Here is a 19,087-nt window from a genome sequence, read left to right as displayed (position 1 = left end):
AAACCAAACCCTAAGCCTAACCCTAAATTTAGCCCTAATTCGAGTTTTAAGCTGAACCAAAAACTAACCCTGACCCTGAATCTGAACATAACACTAACCCTACCTCTAAAGATCACCCTAACTCTAAACCTAAACTTAACACTAGACCTAGCCCCAACCATAAACATAAATTTAGCATTAAATGTAAACCTTGTACTTACATTCGCCATAACCCTAACCCTAACACTAACTTAAGACAAAACCTAGCTCTAATTCAAGCCCTAACCCAAGATTTAAACCTAACACTAACCCTAACGCTAGCCCTAACCCTAGCTCTAACCCTATCTATCGCCATGACTATAACCCTAACACTAATGCTAACCCTAGGCATAAACCTAACCCTATCCCTAATCCTAACCCTATCCATTACTCTAAACAAAAACCCAAACCATAAACCTCACCCTATCATTACCCTAACACTAACCTTAATGCTAATTCGAACCCTAAATTTAAACCATAGCGTATCCCAAACACTAACCAAGGCTCTGACCTTAATAATACCCCTAGCTCTCAACCTGACCTAAAACTAAACATAACCCTTACACTACCTGTATCCATTAAACTAACCCTAAATCTATCATTAACCATAAACCTAGACGTGATATTACTCCTAGCCCTCATCCTAGCTCTAAAACCAGCCTTAATCATAACCCTAACTCTAACAATAGGCCTAACCCTAATTCTAACCCTCACCCTATCTCTAAACCTAGCTATAATGCCAATCCTTACCCTAAACTTAACCCTAACCCTAAACCTAATGCTAGGCCTAAGCTGGACAAGAACCCTAGCCCTAATTCTAGCCCTAAATTAACCCTATACCTAACCCTAACCCCAGCCCTAAGCAAAACTCTAACTTTAACACTAGCCCTATCCCTCGTTCTAACCCTATCCATTACAGAAACTCTAATCCTACCTCTAATCCTAGCCATAAAACTTGCCTAACCCTAATGCTACTTATAAAACTAGCCCTAACCCTGACCCTAGCAGTAAATCAAAAGCAAACAATAGCCCTAATACTAAACCTTAACTTAAAGCAAATCCTAATACTACACGTAGACCTAACCCTAGACCTAATTTGAATCCTAACCTTAACCTTAATACTAACCCTGACTCTGACTCATAACCTAACACTCACCCTAGCTCTAAACACCATCCTAACCTTAAACCAAACACTTACAGTAACCCTGACTGTAATTTGAGTTCTAACCTTAACCTTAAAACTAACCCTGACCCTAACTACTAACCTAAAACTAACACTAGCTCAAAATATCACCCTAACCTTAAACCTAATCCTAACACTAGAGGTCTAACCCCTAACCATAACTCTAAAATTAACCCTAATTGTAACCCTAGTTATTACATTACCTGTTACTCTAACCCTAGCCCTAATCCTAACATAAAAACTAGCCCTAATCTGAGCCCTAAACCTAGCTCTAACCCTAACCCTAGCCCTAACCCTAGTCCTAACTCTATCCCTTACCCTAAGCCAAACCCTAACACTAATTCAGATCCTAATTCTAACTCTAATCCTTAACATAACCCAAACCCTAATCCTATTACTAGTCCTAACTATAGCCCTCATTTTAGCTCTAACCATACCCCAAACCCTAACCCTAACCCTGACCCATATTCTGACCCTAACACTAATCATATGTCTAATCCTGAACCTAACGCTAAACCAAACTCTAAAACTAGCCCTAGACCTAAACCTAATTCTAAATCTAGCCATAACTCTAGCCCATGACATAAACAAAATCCTAAACCTAGCCCTAATAATAACCTTTAGCCTAAGCCAAACACTAACTCTTTCCCTAGGCCTAACCTGCCGCAATCTGGCTGGACACAATTCAGGAGTCACTTGTCAAAAGAAACAAACTTTATTTTTAGAACACACACACCACACCACGTAGCTCTTCAGGAATCCCCTCAGAGCCCAACTGCCACCACCTGCTTCCCACAAGCCTCTCAACCTCCCACACTCCTCCTGCTCTTGAGGCCGATTGGCTGGGTCGAGTCGGCAGAGCCAAAAAAGTCCCCCAATGAGCAGCTCCTTGGTCTGAAAGGGCGGGGAAACAACCCAATGATCATCACTGCAGAGGAGCCAATCAGTTGGCAGCTAAAAGTTTGCTGGGGCCACCGTGAGCCAATCATCAGCTGGCAGCTGGAAGTTTGCTGGCAGCTGGACGTTTTCTGGGGCCCCTTCAGCTGTGGCTCTCAACATCTCCCCTACTCTGTTTAAACAACAAGCATGTGGCTTAGGGACCGTGCCTGCCTTAGGTTGTCCAATACTACATTTGGTCCTTACACGCTATTGGGTGAGCTGACTCAAGGCGTCAGCCTCCTGTCTTAGGTTGGTACCATTGCAATTGGATCTTACCCGTCATTGACTACTGGTCCAGCATACAGCTACACCTGTGGATAGGTCTTTGTACCAGCAGGGGGTGAGGTTCTTTGCCTCATCTATGTTTGCCCCCAAATTGTAGCTGAACAACCATCACAAGCAGAAGGGAGGAAGATACATCAAGTGAATTGGTGGCTCCTTTTGGAAAAATTGTACCACTGATGACACCATCAGCAATAAAACTCCAACACTATCACAAGTCACTGCACACAAGTGAGTTCACAATGCATACAAGTGATACATAGTCCAGGCAAGTTCTGCAAACAGTTCAGTGATGGATCCTTTTGGAAAAATTGTTCCACCAATGACATCATCAGCAAAAATACCCCAACACTACCACAAGTCGCTGCACAGATAGTTCACAATGCATACAAGTGAGTTCACAATGCATACAAGTGATACATACTGCAGGCAAATTCTGCAAGCAGTTCAGTGATAGCTATTGCAGAAGTTGTAGATTGGTTTTATCATTGTCTTCACCGGCAGTGGGGTGAAGATAGGAATTCTGGCAATAATGGCTAAAGAAAAAATATGTAACATTCCAAAAGGCACTAAAAGAAAACAATTTTCTGAACCATTTACATTATCTTGAACAGATTATTAAATATAATAAAAAGGAAAGGTGAAAGTAAACAAACAGATCTGTTAACCTCCTTTTTTTCACATATCAAAACAAACCTCAACAGCTGTTTACCCAATTTAAATTAAACCATTTAAATCACATGAATAAAAAAAATATTTGGATCCATTTTTTCTTGAGCGCTCATCATATGTGATATATGGACATAAGTACATACAAACATACAGCATAAAACACAAGTGTTCACAAATAATATAATACATACAACACATAACATAATACTAAACGCCTTATAACTTTTACAGGTAAAATACCCATTGAAATGTTTAAAAATTCTATAATCAAAAAATAGAACTGATCAGCAAAACATTAACCTAGGTCTGTATGAGCTCAAAAAACAAAACAGAACTTCATGATATTGAAAACTGTAATAATAAAATAGATATTGAAAAAAAGCATCCTGGTTCCATTTCAGAATTAAGAATAGCCAAACTGCAGTTTTGGATATCAGCTGTTATGGATTTGAGACAAATCATCTTCTTTTTGATCTGTAGAAATCGCTTTAGTTAATCTCTCTAGAATGCAAATTGGCTGCTGTTCTACCTGTGGAAACACACAAACAGACCCCCGACTCCAGACAATCACTGGGTCAGGACCTTTCTATTGTCCTGTTAGAATATCCTTCTAAAGTATCTTGGGCTTATGTGCATATTTTGGACACATGTGCCTTTCTGCAGCACTAAGTCTGATGAATCCAAATTTTAAAAGTTTAGAGTAAAATGGGTTATTTTAAGGTTATCTTTGAGGGATATATACCCCTACCCAATCTCTTCTTTTTGCTTTAATAAGTACATTTTAATAGTTTGATGAGCTCTTTCAACTATGCCTTGTCCCTGTGGATTGTATGGGATTCCTGTTATATGAGTGATGGCAAATGATGAGCAAAATTTTTAAAAAGAGGTAGAAGTATAACCAGGGGCATTATCTGCTGTTAACTGTTTTGGACGGCCTACAGTGGCAAAATTTTGTAAGCACTGAGCTGTAATATCTTTAGTTTTTTCTTCGGCATGAAGGGAGCTTATAAAAAATCCAGAAGAAGTATAAACTGTAATATGCAAATATATTAATTTTCCAAATTCTGGCAAGTGTGTGACGTCCATCTGCCAAATATGGTTAGGTATCAGTCCTCTAGGATTGACTCCAAGATTAACTTGTCATAAAAAGGTCACACAATTTTGAGATTATTTTATTACTTGTCTGGCTTGTTCCTTAGTTATTTTTAAATGCTTTTGTAAATTATTACCATTGACATACAATTTTATGAAAATTTGTTTCTTCTTCTAATGTAGAGAAAATATGTATGTCATGTGTAGTTTATCTGCTAAATCATTGCTCAAACTAAGGGCTCCAGGCAATCCTGTATGTGTCCTGATATGTCCTATAAAGAATGGATCTTTTCTTTTTCAGATTAGACTTTGTATAGTGGAAAGCAAAGAGAAAACAGTAGAGGAAGGGGAAATCCTACGAGCATCTTCAAGGGAAACTATAGCATTAACTATATACTGATTATCAGAAAGCAAAAATATACAGAATCTTTAAACATCACAAAAGCTTGTAATACTGCATTAAGCTTTACCATTTGATCTCATTGTTTGGGTACTAAAAATGTAAAAGTTTGATCAGGTGTATCTATTGCTGCTGTAACATTATTTGACCCATCAGTGAATATATTTGGATCATTCGTGATAGGTGTGTTTCTTGTCATTTTTGAAAAAATTACAGGATGCAAAGACCAAAGGACAATAAAGGATTAGGTGATAGTGGTTATCAAATGAAACATTAGATTTGCACATGATTATTGCCCAAGTATTTAACTCATTAGCTAACTCATCAATTTGATCCATAGTATATGGAGTAATAATTTTATTGGGAGAAATTCCAAACACTCCCTTTGCTGATTTTATTCCTTTGAGTATTAATTGTTCTACAGCCTCAGGATACCTAGTAAGAATATTGTTAGGAGAATAAGATAAATGTATTTATAATAATGATCCTCCTTGACAAAATACTCCTGTAGGAATATTTTTTGTTGGTAGTACAATAAATAATAAAGGCAAACATATCAATTTTATCCAATTGCATATTTTCAATATATGTTTCAATGATTTTTAATGCCTTTCTTGCTTCAGATGTTAACATTCGGGGTGAATTTGGGTCTGATGGACCTTTAGGATATCAAATAAAGTTCCCAACTCTCCTTTTGGTATACCTAGATAAGGCCTTATCCAATTTATGTCTCCTAATAACTTTTGAAATTCGTTAAGTGATTTGAGTTGATCTACTTGTATGTGAGTTTTTGCTTGATGGACCATGGTTGAGGATAATAGAACTCCTGAATAATTAATTGGAAAATTTAATTGGACTTTATCTATTGCTATCTCTAGATTATAATTTTTAATAAGTTTGTAAGTGTGGCATATCATTCTAGCAATGTGTTTTTATTTTTATGTGCTAATAATACATCATCTATATAGTAAAATACTTGTAGTTCAGGATTTTGATTTTTAAGTTGCTGGATTACTTTGTATACATAAATTTGACACATAGTTGGGCTGTTAGCCATCCCTTTTGGGAGTACTTTCCTTTCATATCTCTGATCAGGACCTTCATGATTCAGTGCAGGGATAGAAAAATGCAAAACGTGGACTATCCTCAGGATAAATTAGAATTGAAAAAAAAAACAATCTTTAATATCTATAACTAAAACATACCAGGTTTTTGGCAAAGCAGACAATTGGGGAATCCCTGATTGAGCAGGTTTCATAATAACCATCTCATTATTAATGGCTCTTAAATCTTGCAATAATATCCATTTACCAGATTTTTTTTGATGACAAAAATGGGAGTATTATGGGGAGATACAGATGGTTGTATATGTCCTTCCGCTAATTGTTGTTTGACCAGTATATGGGCTACTTGTATCTTTTTTTTAGTCAAGGGCCACTGAGGAACCCATGCTGGTCTTTCTGATTTCCAAGTAATTTTTATTGTCTCAGTTACCCCTTCTGAAAATCCAACCCATATCTGTCCGTTCCTTGATCTATTTGTATTGGTGCTGCTATACCTTGTTCTTGTTCTTTTAAACTTTTTCCTTTCCTAAAACTTTGTCTTCTCATAATAGTGGGCACATTTGGATTGATGTTATTTGTTAAACTTAGTTCTAATTGATCAAGGGCATCTCATCCTCATAAATTTACGGGAAGATGATCCAATACATTTCGCTGTATAGTTCCTTCACTTCCTTCAGGATCCTTCCAATCTAATACCATTGCACTTCTATAGAGATTAGTCACCACTCCAGGGCCTCAAAGCATTTGAGTGGCTTGTTGTTATGGCAAATGTTTTGGCCATTCTTGATGAGAGATGATGCTAAGGTCTGCACCTGTATCTAGTAACCCATTAAATTTATGTCCTTGAATATCTAGTTTTAGCACAGGGCGAGAGTCTAAATGTAAAGAAAGCATAGCCCAATCCACATCTGTGGAATCTAATCCCCTGGAACCTCTTTCTACAGTACGACTGGAAAATTTATCATGTAGGCTGGGTATTATTAGTAACTGTGCTATTCTCTCTACTGGCGAAATTACTGATATACCCTTTGGACAACAGGCTATAATTTTTATTTCACCTTCATAATCACGATCAATTACCCCAGAATTTATCATAAGTCCTTTTAGAGTAGAAGAACTGTGTAACAATAATAAGCCTACTGTTGCTTTGGGAAGAGGTCCTTTTACCCCTATGGGAATGATTCTAACTGTCATCTCTTGAGTTAGTACTGTTCTGGTGGAGGCACAGATGTTTAATCTTGTGCTTTCTCTGGTTTGTCTAGTGAGGGATTCAATGGACAATGTGTCCTGGGCACTATAATGATGGGGTTGCTGGGTTCCTCCAGTGCCCCGTATGTTTGTGGTCTTGGGCCCCAGAGCATTGGGCCCCCTGTCCATTTTTTGGCAATGAAGCCAGATGCCTTTCTCTACAATATTGTGGATAGACACCTGGTCCTTGTTCGTTTTTGGATAATGGAGTACTCTCCATTATTTTTTGAGAATGGCATTTATTAGCCCAATGTTTCCCTCTATGGCATCGTAGGCAAATACCTGGTATTCGGGGCTGGGGATGTGGCTCAAGTGGTAGCGCGCTTGCCTGGCATGCATGCGGCCCGGGTTCGATCCTCAGCACCACATACCAACAAAGATGTTGTGTCCACTGAGAACTACAAAATAAACATTAAAAAAAATTTCTCTCTCTCTCTCTCTCTCTCTCTCTCTCTCTCTCTCTCTCTCTCTCTCCCCTCTCTCACTCTCTCTTTAAAAAAAAAGAAATTCAAATACCTGGTATTCTATTCCTTTGATACCTCGTTTTTTTAAACCCTCCTCCTATGCAGCAATTCCTTTTAAAATGTCCTGTTTGTTCACAATTGTAGCATGCTTTTGGCCTGGCATCTAAAACCTTTTATACTGCAGCTGCCATGACTTGCCCTTGATCATTAATGTCTCTACATAATTTAATATATGTGTCTAAATTTTCATGTTTCAACGGTCTAATGACTTCTCTGCACCAATGATTCGCTTGCTCATAAGCCAGTTGTTTTATTAATGGCATTGCTTGTTCTGTATTCCCCAAAACTCTAGTAGCTGTTTGAATAAGCCTATCTACCAATTCAGCGTAAGGTTCATTAGCTCCTTGTATTGCCTTAGATAATCTACCTTGTAAACCTCCATGTCCTTGTAAAGTCTTCCATGCCCTAAACGCATCTGCAGCAATTTGTCAATATCCACCAGGATCATATGCAATTTGTTGCTGCTGATCCTCATAAGGTCCCTTTCCTAACAACATATCTAGATTTCTCTGAGGATAACCAGCTGCTGCATTTTGCCTAGCCGTCTCCTTGTAAAATTTCTCATTGGCAACTTTCCATCTCAGGTATTTTCCTTCATTTCGCACAGCTTTACACATATTAGCCCAATCTGCTGGCGTCATGTTCAAATTGTTAATGGATTCGACCATGCTTACAGTGAGGGGTAGTTGAGGACCATAGGTTGCTACAGCCTCTTTTAGATGCTTCACTGTTTTGAAATTTAAAGCATGGTGAATTTGCTGCCCTCCTGCCTTCTCAAATACAGGCCATGTTAATATTTGAGATCCTGTCTCTGGATCCCATCTATCAACTGTGGGGGTTGGGGTCCTCCCAGCATATGAAGGTGGCATTTTTGGTTAGAAACTTACATCTTCTGGTGACAGAAAAGTGTTCGTAGCAGTCTTCTGTAGAGTTGGCACTGTAGTTTGGACACTCACGCTCTCTGGTGATAGAAAGATGTTAGTAGCAGTCTCCTGTTGTAACTTTCCCCTGATGGATTTTTCTGCTCTAAACTTTCTTCCTCTGTATGACTAGCTCGAAAGACCTTCTTTTTTACTTGAATTTTCTTCTCTGACTAGTTCAAGAGACCTTCTCTTTTACATGAATTTTTTTCTCTGCCTGACTAGCTCGAGAGACCTTCTCTTTTACTTGAATTTTTCTAATATAACTATAATACAACCCAACAAGATAATGCCAAACAAAACTGAAACAGAGTGAAACAAAATTGGAACAACAAAAAATCATTATATAAGCCTTTCTATCCTTCTGAAATGTCCATACGCCCTGTCTCCCTATCTGTTCCTCAGTGGTGAGTGTTTTTTTCTTCCATCTTACACATCTTTAGGGACAGGCAACTTAAAACAAAAGTGAAGCAAAACAAAAGAAGAATCTTAAAATGGCAACCCATCCTCTCGCCCTGCCCTCAGGGGCAAGCAGTTTACCCTATCACTTACCCTCAATCGTTCTGCTTGCAGGCCACCCAATGCTGCAGTCTGGCTGGGCACAATTCAGGAACCACTTGTCAAAAGAAACAAACTTTAATTTTAGAACACACACACCGCACCACACAGCTTTTCAGGAATCCCCTCAGAGCCCAACTGCCACCACTGGCTTCCCACAAGCCTCTCAACCTCCCCCACTCCTCCTGCTCTTGAGACCGATTGGCTGGGTCACATGGGCGGAGCCATAAAAGTCCCCCAATGAGGAGCTCCTTGGTCTGAAAAGACGGGGAAACAGCCCAATGAGCATCACCACAGAGGAGTCAATCAGTTGGCAGCTGAAGTTTTCTGGGGCTGCTGTGAGCCAATCATCAGCTGGCAGCTGGAAGTTTGCTGGCATCTAAAAGTTTGCTGGGGCCCCTTCGGCTATGGCTCTCAACACTAACCCTAGTCCTAATTCTGGCTTTAATTCTAACCGTAATCATAATCTGAACACTGACCATGACACTAACACCAACCCTAGCTCTAAACATCACCCTAACCCTGAAACTATATCTATCTCTAACATTAACCCTAAAAAAAACCCTAATCATAACAAGTTCTAAATTTACCCATAGCCCTAACCTACTTCAAAACCTAGCCCTAATCCAAGCCCTACCCTATCTTTAACACTAAAGCTCACCCTAACGCTAACCATAGCTCTAACACTAAGCCTAAGTCTAAACTTAGAACCAATCCTAATCATAACCCTAGCCCTAACCTAGCTCTAACCCTATCCATTACCATAAGGATAACCCTAACTCTTATGCTAACCCTAGGCCAAACCCTAATCCTATGCCCATCTCTAACCCTATCCATTACCCTACACCTAACTTGAACCCTAAACCTAAAACGATCGTTAACCTATCACTAAACCTAATGCTAATTTTAACATTAACCATAACCTAACCTAAATTATAATCCTGATCCTAATAATATCCCTAGCTCTAAAACTGAACCTAAACATAAACATAACCCTTACAATAGACCTAGATTTAAACATAACCCTAAAACTATCTCTAACTCTAACCATAGACCTAACATTAGCCCTAGCTCTAATCCTATTCCTAATCCTAACACAAACCTTAACCAACATACTAGACATAATCCTCGCCTTCATCATAACCCTAACCCTAACCCTAACCCTAATTCTCACCCTCACCCTATTCCTAAAACTAGGTATAAACTCATCCCTTATCCTAAACCTAACCCTAATCTCAACCCTAACTCTGAACCTAGCCCTAACCCTATGCCTAACTCTAACATTAACATTTGCCCTAATCCCACACTTAACTTAGCCCTATCCCTAACTCCAAATAGAACTGTAGGCGTAAGACTAACTGTAACTCTTACCTTAGACCTATAGGGGAGTTCTAACCTTTTCCCTTACCATCACCCTAAACATAGACCTAATCGTAGCCATAACCCTAGACCTAGCCCTAAAACAAAACCGAGTTATAGACCTAATCCTAACCCTTAACCTAAACCAAACCCTACTTTACACCTAGTCCTAACCTTATCCCTAACTCAATCCCTAATTCTAATCTTATTCCTAACCTGAAAAAAACCCTGACCCTGACTCTGACACTAACACTAAACCTAGCTCTAAAATCATTTTAACCGTAAATCTAACCCTAACACTAGACCTAGCCTTAACCCTAACCTTATAACTAGTGCTAATCATAACCTTGGTTTGTACATTAGCCATAGTCTTAAACCTAGCCCTAACCTAACCCAAAACCTAGCCTTAATCAGAGTCTTTATCCTACCTTTAACCCTTAACTCAAACCTAACACTAACCCAAACAAAAGTCCTAATTCTATGCATAACCCTAGCACTAAACTTAGGTTTAACTCTATCCATTATGCTAATAATAACCCTGATCCTTATGTTAACACTAGGCCTAACCCTAACCCTACCCATTACACTAAACCACAACTAAACCCTAAATATAACCCTGTCATTACTGTAACCCTAAATCTAATGCTAATTTGAGCCCTAAATTTAAATGATAACCTAACCCAAACCCTAACCTTCATTCTGACCCTAATAATAACACTAACTCTAAAACTGACACTAAATATATTACTAATTGTAACTCTAAGTGTAACGCTAGACAATTGTATCATTAATTGTAACCCTAGGCCTGACATAAGCCATAGAACTAATACTAGCCCTAAAACTAATACAAACACTAGCCCTCATCCTAGCCCTAAACCCTAGCATTAATCAGAACCTTAACCCTAACTCTGGCCCAAAACTTAATATTAACACTTGCCAAGCCCTCAATCTTGCTATAACCCATTCCTTTAAACTAAACGTAACCCAAACTCTAACCCTAAACCTAGGTCTAAACCTAACACTAACCCTAGCCCTAATTTAGCCCTATTTTTAACCATAACCCTAACCCTAGTCATAAGATGAACTCTAAGTCTCACACTAGCCCTATCACTAGTTCTAACCCTATTCCTTACCATATCCATAAACCTAACCATAACTGTTGAACTAACCCTTGCCATATCCTTAGCCCTAGCACTAACCTTAGATCAACACCTATCTCTAAATCTAACCCTAACCTGAAGTCTAAGCCTAACCCAAACACTAGCCCTAAGCCTAACACTAATCCTAAAACTAGCCCTAACCCTACCCCTAGCCTAAAACAAAAATGAGCCATAGCTCTAACACTTATTGTTAAACTAAATGAAACCCTAAACTTACACCTACCCTGAACCCTAGATTTAATTCGAATTTTAAGCCGAACCCTAAAAATAACTCTGACCCTGACTCTGACACTAACATTAAACCTAGCTCTAAACATCATCCTGACCTTAAAAATAACCCTAACACTCAACCTAGCCCTAAACGTAACACGAAAATTAGCCCTAAATGTAACTCTAGTACTTACATTAGCCATAACCCTAACCATAGCACTAACTTAACCTGAAACCTAGGCATAATCTGAGCCCTATCCTGAGCTTTGAACCAAACCCAAGCCATAACCATAATCCTAGCCCTAATCATATCCATAACCCTAGCCCTAACCCTAGTCTAACCCTATCCATTACCATAAACATAACCCTAACCCTATTGCTAACCCTAGGTCTAAACCTAATGCTATCTCTAATCCTATTTCTATCCATATCCCTTAACCTAACCTGAACCCTAATACTAACCCTATCATTACTCTAAACCCAACCCTAATGCTAATTCAATCCCTAACTTTAGACCTTAATCTATCCCAAAGCTTAACACAGACCTTGTACATAATAATACCCCTAGCCCTAAACCTGACCCTACCCCTAAACCTAACCCTTACACTAGACGTAGCCATAATCCTAAACATAAAATTATCTTTAAACATAATTCTAGACCAGAAATCAGTCATACCCCAAATTTTAGCCCTAACCCTAAAACAAACACTAGCCCTCATCCTAGAACTAAACCTAGCCTTAATCATAACCCTAACCATAACTAAAGCTCCACCCTATTTCTAAATATCCCCCTACCTCTTAACCTAGCTATAACATTAACCTTTAGCCTATACTTAATACTAACTCAAATCCTACTCTATATTTAAGCTGAACACTAACCTTAGCCCTAATCCTAGCCCTAATTTATCCATTTCCCTAACCCAAGCCTTAAGAATAACTCTAACTCACACTAGCCCTATCCCTAGTTCTAACGCTATTACATACCATAATCTAACCCTAGCCCTAACCCTTGCCCTATCTTAAGTCCTAACCCTAAACCTAGATCTAACACTAAATCTAAATCTAACCCTAAACCTAAGCTTAAGCCTAACACTAACACTAGCCTTAACCCTAACGCTAATCATAAAGTTAGCACTAACCCTAACCCTAGCAGTAAAACAGAACCAAGCAATATCCATAACCTTAAACATTAATTTAAACCACCCTAACACTACATCCAGACTTAACCCTAGCCCTAAATTCGACTCCTAAATCTAACCTTAAAAATAACCATGACACAGACTCATTTCCTAATGCTCAACCTAGCTCTAGAACCCATCCTAACCTTAAACTGAAACCTGCAAGTAATCCTATTCCTAATTCGAGTCCTAACCCTAACTCTGACCCTCATTTATATCCTAACACTAACCCTAGCTCTTAATATCACTCTAACCTTAAAACTAACCCTAACACAAGACTAACCCTTAACCCTAACCCTAAAAATATCCCTAACTGTAACCCTAGTTTTTACATTAGCCATTGCCCTAACCCTAGCCCTAACCCTACAACAAAAACTTGCACTAATTAAAGCTGTAAACCTAGCTTTAACCCTAAACCTAACCCTAAACCTAGCTCTATTTCTATCCCTCACCCTAAGCATAACTCTAACCCAAATGGTAACCCTAGAACTATTCCTAATTATTAGGCTAACCAAAATCTGAATACTTTTAATAGTCCTGACTCTAGCGCTCATTCTAGCTCTAATCTTAACCAAAAACCTAATGATAACCCTGAACCTTACTCTGACACACACAGTAACCCTAGGTCTAAACCTGAACCTAAGCATAGAGCAAAGCCTAAAACTGGCCCTACGGTAACCTTAAAATTAAATTTAACCCTAATTCTAGAACTAAGACTAACTAACTCTCACATTAACCCTATCCCTAGTTCTAACACTATTCCTTACCGTAACTCAAAACCTAGCTCTAAACCTAGCACTAATGCTTGCCCTAACCTTAGTTCTTGCCCTAACCCTATTTCTAACCCTAACTCTAAATCTAACCCTAAACCTAAGCCTAAGCCTAACACTAATACTAGCCCTTTCTCTAATGTTAATCATAAAACAAAACCCTAACCCTAGCAGTACAACAAATCTGAGCAATGACTCGAACCATAAACCTTAACTTAAACCACTCTAAAACTACATCTAGACCTAACTCTAGCCCTAAATTCGACTCCCAACTCTAACCTTAAATCTAACCCCAGAACAGACTCATATCCTAACGCTCACCCTAGCTCTAGACCCCATCGTAACCTTAAACAAAAACTTTAGAGTAACCCTATCACTAATTTGAGTCCTAACCCTAACCCGGAACCTGACTTATATCCTAACACTAACCATAGCTCTAAATATCACCCTAACCTTAAACCTAAACCTAAAACTAGACCTACTCCTAACCCTAACCCTAAAACTAACCCTAAATTTAACCCTAGTTCTAACATTAGCTAATGCCCTAACCCTAGCCCTAACCCTACAATAAAAACAAGCCCTCATCCAAACTCTAAAACTAGCTTTAACCCTAACCCTAACTCTAACCCTAACACTAGCTTTAACCTTATCCCTTACCCTAAGCAAAACCCTAACCCTAATGGTAACTCTAGATCTGTCCCTAATCCTTAGGCTAACCAAAATCCTTACCCTATTAATAGTTCTAACCCAAGCCCTCATTTTAGCTCTAATCCTATCCCAAACTCTAAAGCTAACCCTGACCCTTATTCTGACACTAACAGTAAACTGAGGTCTAATCCTGACCCTAACCCTAGACCAAACTCTAACACTGGCACTACCGATATATTTATTCCTAAACTTAACTCTACCACTAGATTTAGACCTAATCTAATCCTAAATCTAGCCTTAACTCTAGCGTTAGACCTAAACAAAAACCTAGTCCTAGCCCTAACAATAACCCTTACACTAACCCAAACACTACCCCTACCCCTAGACCTAAACCTAGTCCTAATTCTGTCTATAATGCTAACTCTAACTCTAACCTGAATATTGACCAGTATTTAACAATAAATGGAACTCTGAACCTGATCCTAACCAAAAATATAAACCTAAAACTAGACCTAGCCATAACCTTAACCCTAAAACTAGCCCTACTCATATCCCTAGATCTTACATTACGCACAGCACTAACCCTAGGCCTAAAACTAACACAAAACCTAGAACTAATTCTAGGCCTGAACCTTGCCCTAAGCATAACCCTAACCCTACCTCTAGCCCTAATCCTAATTTAAACCTAGCTTTAGTCCAACCCTAGCTCAAAGCCTAACACTTACCATAAACATAACCCTACAACTATCCATAAATCTAACCATAATCCTAGCCCTAATCCTAAAATTAACCCTAGCTCTAACCCTAGCTCTAAACCTAAAATTATCCACTACACCTAACCCTAAACCTATTAGTAACCCTTGCCTTAACTCTAAACATAACCCTAACACTAACCAGAAAACTAAAGATAGACCTTACCCTAAACCTAACACTTGCTATAACCTTAACCCTAGCTAAAAACCTAATCGTTACCATAAGCCTAAACATAACCATAGCCCTAAAATCATCCTTAAACTTAACCCTAAAATTAAACCTAAACTTAAATCTAACTGTATCCATTACACTAAACCTAACCATAACCCTAATGATAATGCTAGCCATAACCCTAACTCTAACCCTAAAAATACCGTAATTCTATCCCTAGACCTAACCTTTTACCTAACCCTTGCTACAGCCCTAACCATAGCTCATAACCTAACCCTTATGCTAAACATTACCCTAAACATGACCCTAGATCTAACCCTCACATTAACCCAAACTCAAGAATTAATCCTAACCATAACCATAGCTCTAAACTAAACTCTAACTGTATCCATTGCCCTAAATATAAACCTTACCCTAATGCTAACCCTAGGCCTAACACTAACCCTATCACTAACCCCAACGCTATCAATTATCCTAAACCTAACCTAAAACCTAAATCTAACCCTATTATTACAATAACCCTAACCCTAATGCCAATTCAAGCACTAAACCAAAACTCAAACCTAAACCAAACCCTAACACTGAAAATGACACTAATAATTCCCCTAACTCTAAACCTGACCCTTACCCTAAACCTAACCCTTATACTAGACGTATCCAAAAACCTAAGCTTGAAAATATCCCTAGCAGTAACCCTAGACCTGACATTAGCCCTAGGCATAATGCTAGACCTAACCCTAAAACAATCCCTAGCTCTTATCTTAGCCCTAAACATACCCTTAATCATAACCCTAACACTAAACCTGAGCCTAACTCTAACACTAACCCTAGCCCTAATCTTAGCCATAATTTAGCTGTATCCCTAATCCTAAACCTAACCTTGCCCTAAGGCTAAGTCTAACTCTCACCGTTGCCCTAAAACTAGTTCTAACCCTATCCCTTACTTGAACCCTAACCCTTTCTCTAACCCTAGGCCTAACTCTAGACCTTTTCTTAACCCTAGCCCTAATCCTATATCTAACCTTAAATCTAAATCTAACCCTAACCATAAATCTAAACCTAAACCTAACAATAGCCCTAACCCTAACCCCAATGCTAATCCTAAAACCAGTCCTAACTCTAGCCCTAGCCCTAATACAAAACCAAGCTATAGCCCTGACTCTGACCCTTAACCTAATCCAAAACTTAACCCTACAGCTAGCCCTAACATTAGCCCTAATTTGAGTTTTAAGCCAAAAACTAAAACTAACCCTGAACCTGTCCTAACCCTAAACCTACCTCTAAACATCACTCTCACCCTAACCCTAAATCTAACACTAGACTTAGCCCTAACCCTAACCATAAAACTAGCCTTAATCATAGATCTAACCCGAGCTCAAGAAAAGCCCTTTCACTAAACATAATACTAGCTTCATCCTGAACTCTAACCCTAATCCTAGCTCTGATCCAAAATTTAATCCTAGCCCAAACTTTAGCTCCTACCCTATCCATTACTCTTAACCTAACCCTAATTATAACCCTATCCCTAAAACTAAAACTAACCTTAAACATAAATGTAACCATATACCTAAAATGAAACCTAACTCTATCAATAGCCCTAACATTAGCTGAAACATTAAGCCTTACACTAAACTTAATCCTAACAATGGCCCTAACCCATTCCCTAACCCTAACTCTAACACTAATTCTAATATTATCCATTACCCTAACTAAAACCTAACCCTAATTAAAACCATAGCCATAACCCTAACCATTAACCAAACCATAACCTTACACATAACCCTAGACCTAAACTTAAACCTAACCCTCACCCTAGCTCTAACCCTAGCTCAAACACTAACCTTTACTCTAACCATGACCCTAGCCCTGAAACTTACATTTAACCTAGCCCTAATACTTACCCTAAACCAAGACCTAGCCCTATCCCTAAAACTAACCCCAATCCTAGACTTAATCCAAATCATAACCTAGACCTAACCTGTGCTCTAAACCTATCCATTACACTAAACATAACTCTAACCCTAATGCTAATTTTAACCCTATCAATAAAAATAACCCATTTTTTACCATAAACCTTAACTGAAAACTAGACCTAACCATATCCATTACCCTAACCATAAAACTAAACCTACCACTAACTAAAGCCTTAATGGTAAACTTTAACCTAAACCAAATGCCAACCCTGACTCTAACACTAATAAAATCCCTAGCTCTAAACCTGACACTTACACTAAATGTAACTCACTAGAACTAGTCATAACCTAATACCTAATCCTACCTTAATCCTACTCTGAACAGTAACCCTAACAATAATCATAATTCTAAACCTCATCCTAGACCTAATTTTAGCTATAACACCACTCATTTCCCTAAACTTAACCTTGACCCCAATGCTAACTCTCAACCTAGCCCTTCCCTTAGGGATAATCCTAACACTAACCCTAGCCCTAATCCTAGCCCTAATTTAGCTGTAATCCTAACCCTAACATAAGCCTGGTACTAAGTCTAAAACTAATTCTTTCCCTAGCCTCATCCCTAGTTCTAACCCTATCCCTTCCGGAACCCTAAACTAGCTCTAACCCTAGTCCTATATCTAACCCTAAATCTAAATCTAAACCTAACACTAATCCTAAACCTCATCCTAAAACTAGCCCTAACTCTAACACTAATCCAAAATCTAGCCCTAACACTAGCCCTAACCCTAAACCTTAACTAAAACCTAATCCTAACCCTACACCTAGCCCTAACTTTAGCCCTAAATAGAGTCCTAATGCTACCCTAAAACTAATCCTTACACTGACTCTGACCCTAACACTAAAGCTGGCCCTATACATCGCCCTCACCCTAAACCTATGCTTTGCATGCTTCAGCATAGGGCTACATTCACAAGGATCAAATCAGAGCATACCCACAGAGAACTGATTGAATGTGTGAAGTTTCAAACAGCTAACACCAATCCTGTTTGTTAACAGTTCCATTTCCAATTACACATATAAGTCAAGATGAAGTGAAACCTTAAAACAAAAACTGTTCCTGACATTGAACCATGAACCTACAAGGCCCAAACACGTTGAATATAGTAAGGCTAGGTAAAGGATGAATCCTCCCTGGTATCAAAGAAATTTGAACAAAACTAAAACTAACCCAAATACTAATTCTAACCCTAGCCTTAAACCTAACCCTAACCTCTTTAGAGAACCTTTGGTCATAGAAGACCAGAACTCAGGGTTCCTATAAGGGCAGATGAATCCTGCCAGGTATAAAAAAAAATCTGACAAAATAATTGGAGGAGGTGTTTCAATACATGCCTATTTCCCCTATTTTTTTCCTACAGTGCTCTTGGGTAATGTTCTTTTCATTGCCATGGCTTTGGAAAACTTTCACTAGGAAGAAACCAGAGATTTCCCACAGAGAGCTGATTGAGTGTGTGAAATTTCAAGCAGCTAGCACCAACCCTGTTTGATTACCAGCTCCATTTCCATTTACATATATAGGACACATTGAAATGAAACTTTAAAATACAAACAGTTCCTGAGAGTGAAAAATTGAAACTAGAAGGCCCAAAACTGGGGAACATAATAAGGCTAGGTGAAAGAAAAATCCTGCCCAGTATCAAAGAAATTTAAACAAAAATAACTCTAACCCTAACACTAGTTCTAACTCTCGTTCTAAATCTAACAATAACCCTAAACCTATCCTGTTTATCGAGCTTTGATCATACAAGTCACAAACTTGGGGAACCCAGGGCAGCAAGCTAGCAGATTAATCCTGTGAATTATCAAACAAATTTGACCAAATAATTGGGGGGGAGGTAGTTCAAGACATGCATATTTCTCTGATTTCTCATAAAGTGCTCTTGGATATAGTTGTTATTGCATGCTTGTGCTTAGAGCTACTTTTACAAGGAAGAAACCACAGATGGCCCACAGAAAACAGAT

General features: G+C 38.6%; 1 long non-coding RNA gene across 1 annotated transcript; it reads right to left on the bottom strand.

The window, feature by feature from the left end:
- Nucleotides 1-391: 391 nt before the first annotated feature.
- LOC144375105 (uncharacterized) lies at nucleotides 392-17,938 on the bottom strand. Its single transcript, XR_013434538.1, has 3 exons — nucleotides 8,895-17,938; nucleotides 8,310-8,383; nucleotides 392-7,296 (listed from the first exon to the last, which is right to left on the bottom strand). It is a non-coding gene; the product is annotated as an uncharacterized LOC144375105 (long non-coding RNA).
- Nucleotides 17,939-19,087: the final 1,149 nt, after the last annotated feature.

Source organism: Ictidomys tridecemlineatus, chromosome 2, assembly GCF_052094955.1.
Source record: "Ictidomys tridecemlineatus isolate mIctTri1 chromosome 2, mIctTri1.hap1, whole genome shotgun sequence".
Lineage (NCBI taxonomy): Eukaryota > Metazoa > Chordata > Mammalia > Rodentia > Sciuridae > Ictidomys > Ictidomys tridecemlineatus.
The sequence above is the reverse complement of the archived record's forward strand: the minus strand, read 5'-3'. Positions and strand labels throughout refer to the sequence as shown.